Source organism: Dermacentor andersoni, chromosome 8 (genome assembly GCF_023375885.2).
Source record: "Dermacentor andersoni chromosome 8, qqDerAnde1_hic_scaffold, whole genome shotgun sequence".
In the NCBI taxonomy this organism is placed as follows: Eukaryota; Metazoa; Arthropoda; class Arachnida; order Ixodida; family Ixodidae; genus Dermacentor; species Dermacentor andersoni.
The window spans coordinates 75235743-75256445 of NC_092821.1; the positions used below are offsets into that span (position 1 = coordinate 75235743).

The window sequence follows — 20703 nt, forward strand, 5'->3', positions numbered from 1 at the left end:
CGCGTTCTGAGTGCTGCTAAACTACTGTAAGGAACTAGGCAGCAGTATAAAAGGGGAAAGAGCCTGGCAGGGCTTAGTGAGGGTTGTGCCGTGCTTGCTGACTGAGCGGTTGACTTTCAGGCGTGGTTCTAACGCTTGCCGGAAACGAGAACAAAAATGTCAACTCTCCCGAAGTCACTTTGCAGTGTCCTGTGTGCACCTGAACGTGAGAACGAGGCCTTCTCTGTGCACTGCGCTCAAGAAACGCCAAAGGACGCCCGACTTCGGTTATGGGCATCATCGAGCGACATCCCTCCGGACAGCGGATGCAGTCCCCTGACCATCGGGATCTCCTTCCCCCGGCGGGGCGGTCTGTTACGTTTCGCCTACAACACGCGGTAATGCCGGCGCGGATGCAACGGACGCCGGGGCTTTGTTCAAAGCGGCGGACATTTTGGCCCGTCCGACGCCGTCGCGACGCCTACCCGCCAAGCGTGCCCAGGCGTGTTTCAGTGCCACGTGTCTTCGTGTGTGCGTGTGTGTGTGTGTGCCCTCGCTTGTCAAAGCGCGGCAGCCGGGGAGCGGAGTTCCCCGAATGAGGAGCCTGGAGGTCTCTCGGCTCAACAGTTCGCGCCGTCGTGGGCTCCTGCTGCGCCGTCCCGTGACCTTCATCCCGTGACCTTCCCTCCTTCCCTTTTGGACCGCGACGCCGAGGGTATAAGAGCAGCTGCCCCCGGACGCCAGAGAGAGGCTCCGATTTGTACTGTTGAGTTACGTGCTCTCCCGTCTCTCCACTTCGGTCGACCTGACCGGCCGCTCTTTTGCTATGTTAGAATAAACAAGTTGTTCTGTTACCAGTCTTCTCATGCTTTGCCGGGACCTTCGGATGCTTCCAGTGCCCCAGGCCGCCAGGCCAACGCTACCCTTGGGGCTTGCGACCCATTGGCAATAACGGGCGTCAGCACCGAGACCCCAACAACTCGGGCCAGCGGTGCGATTACAACAGTGCCCAGTAAAAGAGACAGAGATTAACTGTATTTTCCTTTCCCACCTTCTTCGTCGCGGCCATTTTATTTATTTATTTATTTATTTATTTATTTATTTATTTATTTATTTATACTCCTGGCGCACCCTTCCCCACTTAGGCAAATGAGTCATCTTTCAATGTAATGACCCATTCATTCATTGTCCAAACGGCTCTCTGCCCGAGCCGTCGTCACTGGTGAAACGTCAGGTGTCGCTTTAAGATATATGGATAGACAAACGCAGTCGAGGATGGCAGATGATGATTAGCTGGTGCGATCAAATCCAGGAAGTTTGCTGGCGTATAAGGATGGAGTCAGATGGAGGTCGCCGGAAGAGACCTTAATGCCTCAGTGGTTGTAAAAGGTGATGCTGATGTACGGGGAGCCCTGCGTGCTTGCGAATTGGTGGCAGCGGCTTCGTGGCGACAAATATGTGCTGACACCTGCGGTCACACCTGTAGGCACACCACAACCAAAACTGTCAGACCATTCTTTTCTAATAAAGTTTATCGTCTTCGAATATTTCGAAGCGGGGCGAGTGCCACGCATTACTCGTTCGGAGAGTGCAGGTGAAATGCGTTCGTATTCATAAGTTTGTTTAGTGCCCGCAGTATGCCATGTGCGAACAAAATCGACGCGATAATTAAAGAGAACAATAATAATACATAGTAACCAGAAAGATTAACGTCAGAAAAAGAAAGAAAGCGACTGCCGAAACCCGGGATCGAACCAGGGACCTTTAGATCTTCAGTCTAACGCTCTCCCAACTGAGCTATTTTGGCACGACCAGCGACGCGCTCGTCTGTGTGTTCCGTGCCTTCGCACAGCGAACGCGACGTTGTACTATTTGCTTGCTTTTCTTTGCAGCGCGACAAAGAATAAGAAGACGAAGAAAACCCAAGACCTGCAAAATAGCGCGCTAGACACGCGTGGAAACCTGACAGCCGTCAAAACTATAAACGACGAGCAGTGCGTCTATACCCAATGCATGCGGCTCGAACTGAACATGGCTTTATCCATGTTTTATTACTTTTCTGTTCTTGTTCCCTGCGGACAACGTACTAAACGATGTTGTACTCCTGCTTGTTCCACATCCTAGCCTGCAGTATCTTTCAAATAAAGAAAAAGAAAGACACTTTGACTGCTGCTCGAATCGAACTGTTAAAGAAAGGTCTTCTAGCGTTATAGACTTACAATGCTAACTGACACGCATATTTATAGACGAATATTGATGTACGGGTTCGTTAAGTTACCTGAATTAACCTGGTCCTCGGAATGGAAAGCGCAGCGCAGTGTGCAAGCAAATTACACAATCGGTATGAAATGAGAGTGAAAGGAATTAAATTCAAACGGGTGGTTCTAAAATGCCGTTCCTTGGAACACCGAGTAGTCATCACCTTCACCTGCATGAATTTATTTTCCTCCTCTTTTTCTTTATTTTTTCGTTTCCTTTTTCCTTTTTTTGTCACGGTCGTTTGACAGACGCAGCGGCTAACTGCGGAGTCAGCTCCGGAACCAAGACATGCCAGCTTGAGCCTAGCATGACAAACCCTGTCTACGAGGCCCCACTCCGTTCGGTGCGTTCAGTGAAACAAAAGTGCGTGAGCGATTGTGTGAACCCTGGCCCTCAAAGGCGGGTCCTTCGACGACTTTGAACGCTCCGATTGGACGAAGGTTGGACGGCATGGAGGACAGATGGGGTCCGTTTTCCGCTGCCGCGTGGGCTTCGTTTTCAGTCATGCTAGACGTGCTAGACCTTCTCCACCCTTCGTGTGGATGTTGTAAATAAATCCCGTATTCCTCGTTCTCGGTGAGAACAAGTTCCTCTTTTCAACGACGTCCTTAGCGTGGACGAGTCGGACGACGGCATGGGCCAGCTACTCCGTATTACATGCCCTACCCCAACTCTTACGGACAACGTTTGTACACTTGGTAAAACTATGTTTGAATAGTATATAAGCACTATACATACTATTTCGTTTCCTAATATTTTCTTTTTCGTTCAGACTGTAAAAAAAGAAAAATGGTGGGAAGGGGGGAGTAAAGGGAAGGTATAGCTGACTAGATTTTTCAGTAAAGGACACTATCTTCTATCTTTTTTCTTCGTTTTTTCATGGCGAATCGACCGACCCAAGAAGAATGCTTGTCAAGTATTGAAACATTGGCAAAATCAAGGAGGACTGCGTAATTATATTTAACTTTTGATGGCATTGTGACAGTGACCCGCTTTGCGCATAAGTACAAATCCGGCCTGCGAGCTGTAAAAAAAATGACAGGGTCTCTTAAGTTTTCTCTTAGGAGGTGAACGGCGATAGCCTACTCTTCCTCCTCTTATCATTCGCCTCTTTCTCTTCGCCCCTTCTTTCTATCAGTCATTACTGCTCACTACTAAGCATTTTTAGTCATTTGTAATCAATTGTGGCCCTTACAAGCCGTCGTAAGACCTGTTGGTCATATCGTAGTCATTAGCAGTCATTACAAGTCATTTCAGTCAATACCGGTCATTACTAGGCATTTTTAGTTATTTCTTATGAATTGTAGTCGTTACAAGTTGTCGCTAGACATATTGGTCATTTCGTAGTCATTACTAATCATTTCACTCACTATTAGTCATTACTGCTCACTACAAAGCATTTTTAGCCATTTGTAATCTATTGTGGTCATTACAAGCCGTCGTTAGACATGTTGGTCATACATAGTCATAAGTAGTTATTACAAGTCATTTCAGTCATTATTAGTCATTACTGGTTATTACTAAGCATTTTTAGTCATTTCCAATCAGTTGTAGTCGTTACAAGTTGTCGTTAGACATATTGGTCATTTCACAGTCATTACTACTCATTTCTAACCCTTTCTGACCAATTGTGGTCATTACAAGCCGTCGTCAGACATATTGGTCATTTCGGAGTCATTAGTAGTCATTAGTCAACACTAGTCATTGTTAACCTCTACCAATCTCTATTATAACGTTATCATTGACTAACTCTCACTATCAATCATTTTTCATTCTTTAATCTGTCTTCATATAGCATGATGACGCTTCGGTGAACACTCCAGCAGTCAGGTCTGCATGCTGACAGAAAACTTCACCGTGAGCCTAGAAAGGCTTTCGTCTTCAAATACGCGAGAGCGAAAGGTTGGTGCAGTGGCAATCTTTAAACTTCCCGCGCCATTTTTTGCGTGACGTAATGGATTCTGATAGCGCCGCCTGTTCTCTAGTGATTTTTTTTTTTTCGGGAAGGAAGGAATACATCGCATTCCAAGTGAACTAGACTGGACGTAGGAGGTTTGAATAACTTGCTGCGCCAGAATACGAGAAAATAAAGATTAGTATCATTACTGACGTTAAACTGACGCACCGATGCTGCGGTTCGGGCGCGAAATTCAAAGATGTGGAAGGTTGGCCTTTTCTTCTTTCTTTGTTATTGGTATTTACAAACGCCGATGCCTCAGGTTAGAGACATGGCAGGAGTGAATAAGCATAAACTAATACAACATACAATCAACATCTCACACGTATAAAGGCAAGTTTCCTTAAAGAACCCTCATGTCGCGATTCTCGTAGACGAGTATATGTAGGTTGTTCCACAATTCAATGGTAAAAATGGTAAAAAAGACAATTTTGAAGTATCTAAGTAATATCTAAAGAAAACAATATACGTAGTATAAGTTCGATCGTGTACTATCCGCTGAAGAGCACAAATGTCAGAGGTACATGAACGGAAACGTAAGAATGCGCAATTGTGTGCAAAATTACAGTGCTTTCACACATGCGTCTACGTGCCAAAGACTCAAGTGACGAAAGGCCAGTATGCAGGGAAAGGGATAAATTGCGACCAAGTCGATTAAAATTCGATTTGATATCCTCTACTAATCAATGTTCTTCTGCGCCAAACAAATGAACATTCCAGAGAATATCTCACCAGACAACAGTAGTTTAGAGTTTAAAAGACGTGGTCAGAATGGTAACACCCTTCGGCACAATGTGGACATACGTCGGGGCATGTGTGGTTTTGTTCTTGCGTACGCGTTTAATCCCCCATTACCCGCATCACACCTTTCACAACGAGGCTAGGGTCATTGTAGCAAAGCAGTCAAGTTCACCGAGTATACTTGCACGATTCATTTCACTCTGAAAGACCCTTTGTGTCTGCGCGAGCAACACATTATTTATGCGTCGTGCCCAAAGCCCCGGTCCGCACGCCGACCGACATCCACGGTCGCGCCGGTGGTCAACTCCTCAAGGGCATTGTGACGTCACGAACGACGCGACGAAAAAACACGTGTTCGCTCGACTCCGTTCTGTGCCGGCATGGCTACAGCGCTTACAAGGCCTCCCTCCCGCTCGGCCGAAATAGCTCAGTTGGGAGAGCGTTAGACTGAAGATCTAAAGGTCCCTGGTTCGATCCCGGGTTTCGGCACGGCTTCTTTTTTCTATGGCTATATATATATATATATATATATTTGCGATTCATAGACCGTACTTTGCAATAACTCAATCTTCCGTTACCCGACGTGGTTGCTCAGTGGCTATGGTGTTGGGCTGCTGAGCACGAGGTCGCGGGATCGAATCCCGGCCACGGCAGCCGCATTTCGATGGGGGCGAAATGCGCCACTACGGCGTGCCTCATAATCAGAAAGTGGTTTTGGCACGTAAAACCCCATAATTTAATCTTCCGTTCTTGTTGGCCGCGCCGACCGGCTGATATGGGCGATAAATGCGTTTGGATCAGGAAATTTCAAGTTGCAATATCCTGATCGCGACTTGTAATAGACTGCACACATTTCAGGACCACCCGGCCGGCACCAGTATTGCTAAGCAGTTAGAACGTTCTTTGGTAAGTGAATTTTGCTCCCAAGTGTGTGAGAAAGTGGCGCAAGAAATATCATCGCATGTGGCGTATTTCTTGCATCTGAACGCACCAACAACTTTTGTCAACAGTCAAACACGAGAAAGAAGAAATGCTTTTTTTTTTTTTGTTCCTCCTTGACAGCTTTTAGAGGCGGGGTGATTGGAAGTTTGCTCGCATCATCAACACGGTGCTGCCACAGCGCTTATAAAAGGGCGTGCATAATTGTGTGTGGTTTACACATCTTTACCATAACTCTCTTGTTGTTTATCCTCACACCTACAGAGCGACAGCTGGAATGCCTAGCATGTCTGCGCGAAGGTGTTATGGTAATGTGCTGCATGTAATACAGGTTTCTTCATAGTTACAAGTTTACAATACAAGTTTCTTCCTGTTTTATTCCTACAATAATATATCGAACGCGCTTCTCGTGCATTTTATTTGTGTACCAAACGCTTTCAGTGGTTTCATAATGCACTTTTACGCGATATGACGAAAAGTCAGTTGCTCGGTCGCATTTTGTGCGCGGATAAAGTATTTCAAGCACTTCGAGAGTGAGCCCTGGCTGCTTTACGCTTGAACTCATAACCATGTTGAAGTTTTGTAAGCTATACACAAATATGACGTCTTACAAAAGAAAGAAAAAAAAAATGAAGGAAAAATAGAACGCAAAAGATAAAGCCTCCGAAATCATGTGCCAATTGCACTGTGCATCATGCACACGGGCTTCAAACAACATCGCAAAAATAACTCGCCCGAGTTGTCTTGAAGTACGCGCGAATAGATTAACAAAACGTTCGCCGTTTTTTCTACGATTCATTTTCTTTCCTCCTTTCTTTTGTTCTTTTTTATTTAATTTTTTTTTTCGTTAGGCGCAGATTTCCTCGTTTCGCCAATCCTCTCACCTTTCAGAAACGACTTCCGCACGCGGCCTCGCAATATTAGTGGAAAGATTGCACCGGGTCCCAAGTGACCTGCAGGATTTGCCAGCCGCCTCGAACGGGAAGGAACGGGGATCTTTGCGACTGGAGGACAGGTTTCTCAAACTATGAATGAGAGAGAGAGAGAGAGAGAGAGAGGAGCCGATGCAATGTCCGTGTTTGATGTCCTTCCGGGTGTCGGCTCTGGGTTGTTTTAGGTTGGAGTCGGCGTCGGTTGGGTTGGGTCGTGCGGAAGTGATCATCTCGTCACGACTGCGCGACCGCGACATTGGCTGCATGCCTGTCAATCACCTCTGTCTCGCGCGACCTCTCTACTCCTGAAACCCTCCCCCTCCGTACGTGTATACGTAGGCGTCGCATTGTTCTGTTCTTGCGTCCTCTGTCTTCGGCCTGTTGTTCCTTGCCACCCATTTAGCTTCTCGATCATCCGCGGCCGCTGTTCCGCTGCGACGGGACGCAATTCGTTGTCGCTTGAATAGGTGGCTTTAATGGAGGTGCCGATTGCTTTTTGCGACTCCCGCCATCCTCCGGCGATACTTTTTAAGTGTTCTCAAGCTTTTCTCTTTTTTTCTTTTCTTCAAAGAATCTATTGTTAACACATGACACTGCGCGATGCTGTGCCAGCATCAACTACGGCGCCCATGGGCAAGAAGGGTGGGGAGCGGCAAAAGTAGCAAGAGTAGTTTTGCATATAGTGGCACGAGCATCAAGTGACACTCGTGTTCTTTTCTTCTTTCTTTTTTTTTTTTTGCGCAGCACTTCCGGTTCACCTCCTGCGACGACCGGGGAGGAAATTCAAGATAAATCAGAAAAAAAAATGGCAAAAAAATAGTACACTACAGAATTCATGGGTTTGCTTATAGATATGATATCAGATCATGTTTAGTTACAAGTTGAGTTACTGAAGTGTCTGGAATAATTACAATTAATTAGAAGTCACTGATTACCGCACACCAAAGCATAGGATCGTAGACCTTAGAGACCCAGCACGTGAGCACGACTTTGGCGAAATTACTGGAAACCCGGAAGTACAAAGCGGAAGTAATGACGTCACACACAAAAAGGTGTCATTATATTTAACCGCCTAATTAATGGAAAACTGTTGCCTCCGAGTTCGGTTCGTATGTTGCGTTCACCTAAAGTAAACAGAAAGAACACCAACAGTAAGGTGCGAGTGCCACTAAGAGACACCTAAGTAAAGGGTCGCTCACCATTTTTTTTTTAATTCGCGTATTTCGTCGCACATTCCAATGCACTATGCACTTTTCATGTTTACTTCCTCTGGGACGCAATGTGCTTAATTCTCCCGCCATTTCATCCACTGGTGGTTCTTTACCACTTAAAAATTAAATAGGCCCCACGCCAGAACCGCCTGTATCGCACAAGACCCGTGCACCCTGCTTTATGACTTCATGCAACTAAGCCCGAAATTTCCATTGCCAAGCCCGGCGTGACGAATGAGCTGACGACAGAATCACCGCCGCTTACTAGGGAACATCCCCATTATACCCCTGACACACGGGCACTCTAAAGTCCTTTAGGTAAGGGGACATCTACCGGAAAGGCGTTCAAGTGCAGTGACACACGACAAAGGAGTATCTCCTTTACAGCAAAGTTCCTTTTCGGGAAAGGAGATCGCGCAACTACTTTTCGAGCGGAAAAGGAGTTACTCTCGCACACAGTGTGCACAACTCGTCAATAGAAGGAAACCTGCCACACAACTGCGGTGCCCATAGGTATTTTTTTACCTTGCGAAAATGTTTTAATTGTTAGCGGTAATACAATTTGTCGAATAGTGAAGATTTCCTCTAGCTATACCCTCAAACGTTCGCATAACGTCGCTAGTGCCGCCATGTTGAATTCCGGCAGTGTCGTCGTTGTTTGCTGCGCGCATGTGGTGTGTTCACGTCGCGAGATGGAGACTGCGCAATCAGCGCCCGCAGGAAATACCCAGAAGAAACCACAGTTGTTGGAATAACATATTGAATAAAACGCGTTACGCCTGCGCGCACAAAGGAAGGGACCACAAAGACGTGAAAAAGGACGACAGAAACGTGGGCATCACCAGAATAAACAGCACGCACAGCAAAACACCGGCTGCACATAGTTGCTGGACCAAGTTAAATGGCTGCTAGCAATGCAAAATCGCGATTAAAATAAACGACCATAAGCATTATTAGCCATCAGCAATGAAAGAAATATATTTTTAGGTTCTACAGTAGCTAAGTGTAATTAAATACCCAGCTTTTTGAGAATGTTTTCTCTCTTGTGGCTTTAACAGCCAGCGCTATTTTTCTTGCGGCGTTCATCTGAGGAACTACCTAAAGAAGTTCAGTGCGGTGCCGTGTGTCATCGGCGCAACTCCTTTCTGCAAAGGGTCCTTCAGAGTAGCAAAAGGGGTTTACTGGAAAGGACTTTAGTTTTGCCCGTGTGTCAGGGGTAAGATTCCATGGCAGTGGGGGCAGGCAAAATGACGTCATGGATCGTCAGGAAGGCGTTGCCCGAGCGGATGCCGTCGAAATCTGTGACGTCACGACGAGCTTCAAGGCGGCGTCGCCACCAGTCTTTCGTTTCTGCGTTCCCTTCTGGCTTACCGACCGACCCGCTTCTCACGCCGTAACGGATGGATTTTCGGTGCTATACAAGAATAATTTACTAACACACATCAAATAAATTTGTCCGCTTACCGTCCCGCTTAGTTCTCGTTTCACCTTAGGCGATAAGATGTCGTGGGGGGACGAAGTTACGTGGGTGTACAAAGGGTGAGGCAAATTAAGACGGCGTTGTCTCTTTTTTTTTTTTTTTGTCGAGAAGTGCGGCACGCTCAGTGGTGCACATGTCGTTCGCCTGAGTTCCGAAGATTGGGACGCTTTATTCCAGCTATACATCGCGCGACCGCTTGACCACCTAACGTAAAAAGAAAAGGAAATGCTGACTGACTGCCTGATCTTCTATTCTCTATTTCTTCTCTATTACTTTCTATTTTCTTCGCAGCCAGTCTCTTCGTGATCATCTTATTATTCACGATGCCACTTCCTTAGCCTTCGGGCTCAATGCGATTTCAGTGCGGCGGCTTTCGCTCCCACTCCGCTGCCACCCGTCGCAGCGCGACAACAGCCGGGACTCTTCTACTGGGCTCCAGCGGTCCACCGCGACGACTTCGCCGAAGAGCCGCTGAGGCGCCGACAGCGGGCCTCTTCAGGGAACGGCGGCGGCGGGGCACAAAAGCGAGCAAGCAGCCCTGCGCAGCGGCGGCGGCCCTGCACCTCTCCCCGAAAAAGAGCGCGTCTCCGAGGTGTCACGCGTGTGGCCGTTGATGCGGAATGCGTTCAGCGAGACGAATTTCGATTAGCGCGGCCTGGGGGCGCGGCCATACTGAGGCACCTAAATACGGCAGTTAATGGAGAGCTTTAGATAAGGAGACGCAAGCGCCTTGCGTACGCCAGAACCCTAGTTCGCAAGGCGCTTTGCGGTACTGCGCATGCGCAGCTTCCTGCGTCTAAGTGCGCGCATGCGCAGTACCGTCGCCCCTATAGTTCTTGCGTGCGCAAGCCGCTTTTGTCCCCGAACCTAAAGCTCTCTAAGAAGTCGCCAGAAATTACTTGTCGCGTAAATGGCCCGGAAGGCCCCGCCCCGTATTCACGAAATTAGGTAAGAGATTGCATCGATGAAACAATAAGTGGCGCCTCAAGAAATAACGATGTCAGAAGTGTATAAAGTGCACCAACCAAGACATCTAAAGCGGACTCATGCGCTGGGCACGTGAAAGCGCTTTGATGCCGTTTGATGTATAGTTAAGAGGAAGCTTTAGCTCGGGTGCTCCTATCTAACTACATGTAAAAAGAGAATTCGTCTTTCTCGGTAACCACTGCACCAAATTTGACGAGGTTTGTTGCATTTAAAAGAAAAACTTAAAATCTAGTGATTGTTGGTTTCGAATTTTTCAGTTAGGTCAATTCCTTGTTAAAAATTGGCGAAAATCCAAAATTTTCAAAAAACAAAACTATCAAGTTTACGACTCCGCAACTCCTAAACAAAAAACAATAATACAATTCTGTGAAATGCATCTAATAGTGCATCCAAAGCGGACAAAATTGATATATTACACAGGAATCTCAAAAAATTTAGTAACATGTAAATACAGCTTTTGCAGAACCCTTGTAAACAACGTAACGAATTCACGTAAGATGTAAAATGACACATCGAATTTGTCCCATAATGGATGCCATTCACAGAACCGCGATATCTGTTCTTGATGCAGAGCTATGCATACTTAAAAATCGTGCTTCTATTTTTTTCAAAAATTCAAGCCCTAAATCGAAATTTCGCTTCCAACGGTCACTAGAATTTAATTTTCTCTCGCAAATGCAACAAATTTCGTTATAGTCGGTCCAGGGGTTATCTCAGAAAAATGTTTTTGCGTTTTACATGTATTTGAATAGGCCGCGTCGGAGTTGAGCCCAAGCTAAAGCTTCCTCTTAATGTGATTGTAGGTCATGATTAACCGTGCGTACTTATATTCGGACACTTTTTACTGGAAATAATTATCGAATGAAAAAGACAGAGCGGCGGTCTTGCTGTACCTACATGTGTTGAAGTACACGTCCACAGTGTTGTGGATATTTTTTTTTTTTTCACTTATCAAGTAGCTCAATAAAACGGTTGCATCTGTGAGCGTATACTACTTGTGCTTTGGAAACGCATATTCTTGTTTCTGCGCCTTCCCGCTGTTCCGAGTTTTGCGTTTCTTATCTCTGACTCATGAGATACATCCTTGAGGTACATGAAAATACTTCGGAACACTGAGAATTCTCGCCTACGGCGACAACACTTTTACAGCGAAACTGTTTTGCGGACCTGGTGCCGTCGTTGTCGGACTTCGCTAAAAAGTGGCCACGTGACCTAGCGGGACAGGAAAAGAACACAGGGAAAAGGGTTAGAGTGACCCCTTTCCCCCTGTGAGAGTGCTACCTTATGCGTAAATCTTATACGGTTGTCACACGGTGCATTTTCGGCGATCGAACCAGAACGGCATCGAATTTATCCACGATCGGTTCCACTTTGCCGCGAAAGAAACAAAGGTTATGCTGGCGGTTTGAGGCCAACAAAGAGTGCCCAGCGATTGAAACGCGATCTGCCGGCACTCCTTACACCAGCAAGATGGGCCGGCAGCCACGTCAATCGTCAAACCAATTTGGTTTTATTAGTTTTGATACTTGTCAACTGCTATTTATGCTGCTCCAGCGAGGTAGAGGCCTTATCAGGAGATTTACGCCCTGCTTTTGCCTTACCTTGCTGGCAAACCTTGTATTTGTTTTGCCTAAACAAAGAAGTAAAGAAAAGAAAAAGAAAGGCTCACCAATCATCAAAACGATCGCAGCGCCCGCATCTTCAGTGGTGGGCCTTGCACCCCATATATACGGAGCTTTGGATTAGTGGATTTGCACGTTTCATCCCAGCTACCTCTATGGGAAGACCGCGAGTATATAGTGCGTACTCCTGAGGAAGAAGCTGCCTCGAGAAGTTGGCTCGTGAACGGGCTCGTCGTCGTAGGGCATGCTCACTACGCGAAAGAGAAAATGACGTGAAAGAATGGTGAAACATACATATAGACTGCTTGCGAAGTTGGACTTGCATGATTTAAAACTCGGTGTAACTAACACAGCTTTCGCTGTTCGACCATCCTCACGGGGTGGAGATGGCGGTGGTCTCTGAGGATGCTGAAATTAAGCTGTACCTGACGTAATAGTTCTGCGGAAACCCGCAAGGTGGAGAGAAGCAATTAATTAAGGGAAAATGAGACGTCCATCCAATCGTAGCAATTGCCACAAAGGAAACCCATACGGGCTCCTCGAAAGAAAAGCCTCGCAATTGAAGAAAAATTCGTCCTGGTCCGGTACTCGAACCAGGGACCACCGCCTTTCCGGGGCAGCCGCTTAACCATCTGAGCTAACCAGGCGGCTAGCAGATAACCGGGCGAAGTCGAATTTGTCAACAGCTCGAAGCAAAGGAAAAAGTTTCACCTAATAGTTCTGCGGAAATAGTTCTGTAGTTTCCCCAGAACTATTACATCAATCAAAAGGCCAGTATGCAGCGAAGGGGATAAATTGCGATCAGGTCGATTAAAATTCGATATGATATCCTCTACTAATCAATGTTCTTTTGCGCCAAACAAATGAACATTCCCGAGAATATCTCACCAGACAACAGTAGTTTAGAACAGTGGGCACGGCGGGAGCGCTGCGGGCAAGGTGCTCAAAATGCTACGTCTTTTCCTGGTACAGGTCCTGCTGTTGTCAAGTGCGCATGCATCTTCGCAGACTATCACCGAGCTTCATCAAGTTTCAACAGAAGAATTCGTCACCAAAGATAGCACATCTGGCAGCGCCGTCACCGTGGGGACGCCACAGGTACATGGATATCGGACGTCATCGACCGTGACGTCATCAGCCCTTGGCCCTATAAATTCGGCACCACACCCGTGCGTCTTCAGTGGGCACGGCGGGAGCGCTGCGGGCAAGGTGCTCAAAATGCTACGTCTTTTCCTGGTACAGGTCCTGCTGTTGTCAAGTGCGCATGCATCTTCGCAGACTATCACCGAGCTTCATCAAGTTTCAACAGAAGAATTCGTCACCAAAGATAGCACATCTGGCAGCGCCGTCACCGTGGGGACGCCACAGGTACATGGATATCGGACGTCATCGACCGTGACGTCATCAGCCCTTGGCCCTATAAATTCGGCACCACACCCGTGCGTCTTCAGTGGGCACGGCGGGAGCGCTGCGGGCAAGGTGCTCAAAATGCTACGTCTTTTCCTGGTACAGGTCCTGCTGTTGTCAAGTGCGCATGCATCTTCGCAGACTATCACCGAGCTTCATCAAGTTTCAACAGAAGAATTCGTCACCAAAGATAGCACATCTGGCAGCGCCGTCACCGTGGGGACGCCACAGGTACATGGATATCGGACGTCATCGACCGTGACGTCATCAGCCCTTGGCCCTATAAATTCGGCACCACACCCGTGCGTCTTCAGTGGGCACGGCGGGAGCGCTGCGGGCAAGGTGCTCAAAATGCTACGTCTTTTCCTGGTACAGGTTAGTTATGTGTGCACCATACGATCTGACGATAGGTTTCTTGTTCTCCTGCCGTGCCCACGCACATGTCTAGGCTGTGCCTATAGCTGCTATTGTTCATGTATGCTGCTTGTTTGTGGAGATATAGAAATGAATCCAGGCCCAACAGTTGACGAAATGTTTCAGAGACTCATTGAGGGGCAGAAAGACATTAGGTCTCGTTTAGAGGCAACGGAAAGGGCACTGGGGAACTTTGGTGATCGCTTGAATAAGATAGAGGCAAACATAAAAGATCTACAGATGAAAACAGATGGGATTGACCACATAAGCAAAGCTTTAAATGGTGTGCAGGATGCACTTACACGGCATCAAGACAGACTCGATGATTTGGAAGATAGAAGTCGGAGGTCAAATTTAATTGTTTTTGGCGTAAAGGAAGATCCTATTGAATCAGAGTCAGACTTGCGCAGAAAAGTTATCGATGATCTCTTTTCTGCTAAATTGGGAGTGCAGTGTTCATCTGTAGCTCGAATCCATAGACTGGGGAAAAGTTCTTCTAATCGCCCTGTCATAATGTACTTTCAGGACTATAGAGAAAAGCAAGCGGTCTGGAGCAATGTATCCAAACTAAAGGGAAAAAACATTAGAATCGATAATGACTACTGCGCGGAAACGTTGTGCAAACGAAAGCATCTTTGGCAAAGTGCAAAACTTGAAAAAAAGGCTGGAAGTAAGATTTCCTTGGTTTATGACAAGTTGAAGATCGATGGGCGGTACTATAAATGGGATGCTGCTCTAAACTCTAGAACATTGATAGAGCGCAACACCAGATCCTTATTTGAAAGCTAACGGCCAGATACGTCCGATGTGCGGTTAGTTTCTTTCAATGCAAGAAGCATTGTGAACAAAAAAGATAAACTGGAAGATTGTTTGCACTCTTTGGATCCGCACGTGTGTGTCATAACTGAAACCTGGCTACACGACCAAATAAGTGACGATGACATAGTCTCACCAGGTTATCGGTTATATCGGCGGGACCGAGGATCTAGAGGGGGTGGTGTTGCTGTGGTTGTTAAATCCTTTGTCGATGTTGACGTAGAAAGCCAGATTGCTGAGCATGAAAGCCTTTTTTTGAAAATCAAAGTGAAGGAAACGGCGTTTTATTTGTGTGCAGTTTATCGTGCTCCAGACACTGATGACAGCTTTTTGAGTAAATTGTATGACCGTTTGTTGTTGTTACGAAATAAGAATGTTATTGTAACGGGTGACTTTAATTTGCCTTTAATAAATTGGAACAATTTGTCTTTTGGATTATCGCATACGAGCGATAGAATCCTTGATGTTATGCTTGCTCTTGGTCTTGACCAAATAGTTACTGAATGTACTCGCGGAACATCAATTCTTGACCTGCTGTTCATTAGTGAAGGATTTAGACAAGGAACTGTTACAATTGAACCTGGCATATCTGACCATAAGTTAATTTCTTTTTCCTGGAAGGTCGAAAAATCAAAAACACGTGCGCTTGATGTCGCTACAGTTAAGGAATTTAGTAGAGCTGACGATGTGGCGATTATTGACTACATTGAAGAAAATGTTGGGATTACATGTGATGATGTGGAAAGCTCTTGGCAAAGGTTCGCTAATGTGCTTAGGCATTGCATTAAAAAATACGTTCCAAACAGAAAAATACTTCAAAAGCGGAAACATCCATGGATTACTCGTGAAATTATACACATTAAGCGTAGACTTAAGAGATATCGTAAGAAGCAGGGGACGTCAACGCCACTGTTTATAGAAATCAAACGTGAGCTATTATCAAAGGTGAGCTGCGCCAGGACTAAATATTTTACACACACATTAGCAGAGTTTCTAAAGACTGATCCGCAGAAATTTTGGCAGCATTTGAGTAAACCCAAAGATGCACTTACTAAAATAAAAGTTAGGGACAAGATTATCACTGATGCTGCCGAAATAGCTGAGAATTTTAATCGGTATTTCTACGAGGTGTTTTCAGAATTAGATGAATATGAAATAAAAGCAGTGGCTGCACCAGAGGATGGCATTGAGATAACTCGTGAGGGTGTTCTGGCGATGCTCTTGAAACTGGACACTAAAAAATCCGTTGGACCCGATGGTCTTCCAAATGTATTTTTGAGGCGTTACGCAGAACAAATATCAGGCTGCCTCACAGACATCTTTAAACTCTCATTAGCAAACGGAAAAATTCCTTCACAATGGAAAATAGCACGGGTGGTTCCCGTATATAAGAAAAGTGATCGATTGTCTGTTTCAAATTATCGGCCTGTTTCCATAACATCCAGTTGCTGTAAGATGTTGGAGCATATTGTAGCCGGTTACCTGCTCAAGTTCCTGAGCGATCATAATCTTTTGTCGGATAATCAGCACGGGTTTCGGCAGGGGTTATCCACAGTTACTCAGACTGTTTTGTCTGTACATGAATTTGCGCGGGTGCTTGATATGTCCGGGCAAACGGACGTGGTTTTCTTTGATTTTAGCAAGGCCTTCGATAAGGTGCCACATGGCAAACTTCTCTATAAGATGGAATGTATGGGTATACCATTTTTTATTATTCGATGGATTCAAGACTACCTTACAGACAGACGGCAATATGTGGAAATTAATAAGACCGCTTCTAGTGTTGTTAATGTTCATTCAGGAGTTCCTCAGGGAAGTGTGCTAGGACCTTTGTTATTTTTAATATATGTAAATGATTTAGTTGCGGTTGTTCCTAAAGATGTCTCTGTTAAGTTGTTTGCAGACGACTGTGTTGTGTTTAAACAAATTTCATCTGAACATGACCACATCTCTGTTCAAAAAGCAGTTTTTGCTATTGAAGAATGGTGTCTGAAATGGGCTATGGAACTTAATAGTGAAAAAACTGTTCTCTTACGTATAACTAGAAAGAAGTCTCCCATTTTGCTTCCTTACTTTCTTCGCGGCAACCTGATTTTGGAAGTTGACAAATATAAATATTTAGGCATAACACTCGACAATAAGTTAAAATGGTCGGCTCACATTACTAATATTTCTACATCTGCATTTCGAAAGCTATGGGTTTTACGAAGAAAGCTAAAAACTGCCCCTGCACACATAAAAAAATTGGCTTACGAAACTTGTGTGCGGTCTTTACTTGAATATGCTTCAGTAGTGTGGGACCCATACACAAAAAAAGATATAATGACCCTTGAAAAAGTCAATAGGAAAGCGGTTAGGTTTATATACGGAAAATACAAAAGGGAAGACTCTCCTTCGCAGTTAATGATCTCAAATAACATTCATACACTAGAAACCCGCAGAAAGATTAATAGATTGGTATTCTTGAACAATAGTTTAACAGGAAAAAATAAGCTCCAGCTTCCAGAGTGCATTAAGCGTCCTCTAGTGAGAAGGACTCGGAGCGTTCATGAGCATTCACTTGCTCCCATCTTCGCCAAAACTAACAGCTTTAAGTACAGTTTTTTCCCAAGAACAGTAGAAGATTGGAATTCGTTACCGGCATCTGTTTTTTCCTCACAAAATTTTTCTGATGCGTTACATCGTCTCCTTACCTGATATGTATGTTTTGTATCCTTGTGCTGCTAATATTGTATAATTTTATTCTTTTGGTATCCGTATGCTGCTAATATTGTACAATTTTATTCTTTTGGTTTATTCTTTTGATATATGTGTGCTGCTAACATTGTATAAATTTTATTCTTTTGGTTATGTAACAATGTAAATTCATTCCTGCTTGGGCCAAGCAATGGCCTGCAGTATTCTGAAATAAATAAATAAATAAATAAAAAGACGTGGTCAGAATGTAACACCCTTCGGCACAATGTGGACATACGTCGGGGTACGTGTAATTTTGTTCTTGCGTAGGCGTTTAATTATTCACCGCATGACACCTCTCACAACGAGGCGAGGGTCATTGTAGCAAAGCAGTCAAGTTCACCGAGCATACTTGCACGATTCATTTCACTCTGAAGGAACCCTAGTGTCTGCACGAGCAACACATTACTTATGCGTCGTGCCCAAAGCCACGCTCTTCCCGCCGACCGACATACGCGGTCGCGCCGGTGGTCAACTCCTCAAGGGCATTGTGACGTCACGAACGACGCGACGAGGAAACACGTGTTCGCTCGACTCCGTTCTGTGCCGACGCCTTGCAATTCCATGGTTAGCGTGCTTACAGAGACTCCCTCCCGTTCGGCCGAAATAGCTCAGTTGGGAGAGCGTTAGACTGAAGATCTAAAGGTCCCTGGTTCGATCCCGGTTTTCGGCACGTGTTTTTTGTTTCTATGCCTATATTATTATTATTTTTTTGCGATTCATAGACCGTACATTGCAATGACTCGCTTAATTTTCCATTCTTATTGGTCACACCGACAGGCTGATATGGACAGTAAGTCGTAATATCCCGATCGCGAGTTGTAATAGAGGACCACACATTTCAGGACCATCCAGGACCAAACATTTCAGGACCATCCGGCCGGCACCAATATTGCTAGGCAGTTAGAACCCTCTTTGGTAAGTGAATTTTGCTGCTAAGTGCGTGAGAAAGTTCCGTACGATATATCATCACATGTGGCGTCTTTCTTGCATCTGAACGCACCAATAACTTGTGTCAACAGTCAAACAGGAGAAAGAAAAAAAGATTTTTCTTTCCCCCTTGGCATCTTTCAGTGCCATAGACGGGGTGACCGGAAGTTTGCTGGCGTCATCAACACAGTGCTGCCACAGCACTCATAAAAGGCCGTACATAATTGTGTGTGTGGTTTACACATCTTAAGCATAATTCTCTTGTCGTTTATCCTCACACCTACAGTGCGACAGCTGGAATGCCTACCACGGAAGCGCGAAGGTGTAATGGTAATGTGCTGCATGTAACACAAGTTTCTTCATATTTTATTCCTATAATAATATATTGAACGTGTTTCTCGTGTACCTTACTTGTGTGCCCCTTTCCGGGGCAGCCGCTCTGCCATCTGAGCGAACCATGGAACCATGGAAATAATTATGCAGTTTCCGCAGAACTATTACGTCAAACTCTTTCCTTTTTTGCTTCGAGTTGTTGACAAATTCGACTTCACCCTGCCATCTGCTAGCCGCCTGGTTAGCTCAGATGGTAGAGCGGCTGCCCCGGAAAGGCGGTGTCCCGGGTTCGAGACCTGGGTTCGAGTCGCGGACCAGGATGAATTTTTCTTCAACTGCGAGGCTTTTCTTTCGACGAAGGCGTATGGGTTTCCCTTGTAGCAAGAGCTACGATTGCCATGGATGTCTCACTTTCCCTTAATTCAGCTGTACCGATATACACTGCCCGCGGCTGCAGCTCCGGTCACTTGAGCGACGGTCTACAAGATTCCGCAAGGAACTGTAAAAGAAAGGAGTACTCGAAGGCCAACCTGTCCTTCACCCTTTCTGGCCACATCCCCCTTTTCACAGGTCTGCGCGTATAGGCAACCGCGTGACACCTTGAATGGCATCCCTCGCACGCACTCGTCAAAGCCACACGCATCTACCCCGGCCTCCTCGTTCACGCCTCACGGAAAGCCCGCGACGTCGGTGTTACAGGTCTTCGTGTCACTCCGTGTAAGCACGTCGCGTGGAAAACACTCTGAGACGACGTGGGCAACGTTGGAGAGTCCGACTCGCCGCCTACCTGTAAACACGCGTTCGCTAGGGACAGGGACCATGCTTGTGTACACACACGGCGGAAGACGTCGCGTATGCTAAAAACAGCGGTGTCACCCCCCGTGCACCGGCTGTCAAGAAGGAAAGGAACGACTTGTTTTTTTTTTCTTCTTCTTCCGAGGCGTCGCAGAACTTCGTGCCTGCTAGTGAGACACACGGGACGAAACTACCGTACGTGTGTGTGTGTGCTTTTTTTGGGGGGGGGGAGGGGGGGAGGCGGCAAGCGATGACACCTCGAGCGCCGAATGAGTCACGGCTGCCTGGTTTTGGGCCAGTTGGCAAGGCGCGGCCGAGCTGGCGGAACGTCGAGGAAGTGGCAGTTGGAAGACGCGGCGCCGGCGGCTGCCGGTTGATGTCGGAGACTCTGAGGCGATGCACCCGGAACAGTGCACGCGCACGTCAACGTTCGCATCTGCACCGCGTGACGTGTACATCAGCAATCTGGCTGAGGAGCCCGGTCTTGGCGCTTTATGACCCAAAGCAAAAATCTCCTATAAGAGAGAGAGCGGTTTATTTTTAAAGGAAATTGCGGAGAGGTCGGCCTGAGGCTGACTCCTCCTGCAGCCAGCTACGTACACTTTGCGTCGGCATAAAATTGGAAGGGAAGAGAAATTGTGCGACGAATGGCCGACGACGTGGACAGAAAGGTGTGAATAAATAGCCTTTCGTAAGTATCGCTCACAGCAGCGAGTCAAGGCAGGCGTGCTTTGCAAAAATGCGAGTCGTATACAGGAATTGCTCTGCAAAAAAGGGCTTGTGATCTGGCTCCAGGGTCTCAATAGTATTTCTTCACTAAGTGGTCGATTACCGATTTTGGATAGAGAACGAGCGAGCGTTCAGCCAGCGAGCCAGCCAGATAGAGTTCAGGGCTGCTGTGGAACGCTTGTTTTATTTTTTATTCCCTCACGAACGCCAGAATCTTAACACGGAGGTGTTCCTCCATTCTTGTGTTCCTCCATGCGAGCAAAATAAACAAGGCTTGCATGTAGGCGCACTATCCTCCATGATCAGAATGCGGCTACCAGAACCGAGGACTGAACCCACGGCCATGTGCTCAAGAGCACAGCGCCGTAGTCACCGGACCACAGTGAACGGGTATTGATGCCGATGTACAGTCGCGTTAAATATTACCTGCGCCACC

General features: G+C 46.3%; 1 protein-coding gene, 1 long non-coding RNA gene and 3 other non-coding genes across 5 annotated transcripts in view; 4 read left to right on the forward strand and 1 right to left on the reverse strand.

Moving 5' to 3' along the window:
* Nucleotides 1–20703, forward strand: part of LOC126538836 (heparan sulfate glucosamine 3-O-sulfotransferase 6-like) — a 119846-nt gene that overhangs the window by 29092 nt on the left and 70051 nt on the right. The window lies entirely within an intron of this gene.
* TRNAF-GAA (transfer RNA phenylalanine (anticodon GAA)) lies at nt 1714–1786 on the reverse strand. The gene has a single exon. It is a non-coding gene; the product is annotated as a tRNA-Phe (tRNA).
* On the forward strand, nt 5353–5425 carry TRNAF-GAA (transfer RNA phenylalanine (anticodon GAA)). Its single transcript has one exon. It is a non-coding gene; the product is annotated as a tRNA-Phe (tRNA).
* LOC129384532 (uncharacterized) lies at nt 13035–17602 on the forward strand. The gene is made up of 2 exons (XR_011896046.1): nt 13035–13475; nt 13620–17602. It is a non-coding gene; the product is annotated as an uncharacterized lncRNA (long non-coding RNA).
* On the forward strand, nt 18081–18153 carry TRNAF-GAA (transfer RNA phenylalanine (anticodon GAA)). Its single transcript has one exon. It is a non-coding gene; the product is annotated as a tRNA-Phe (tRNA).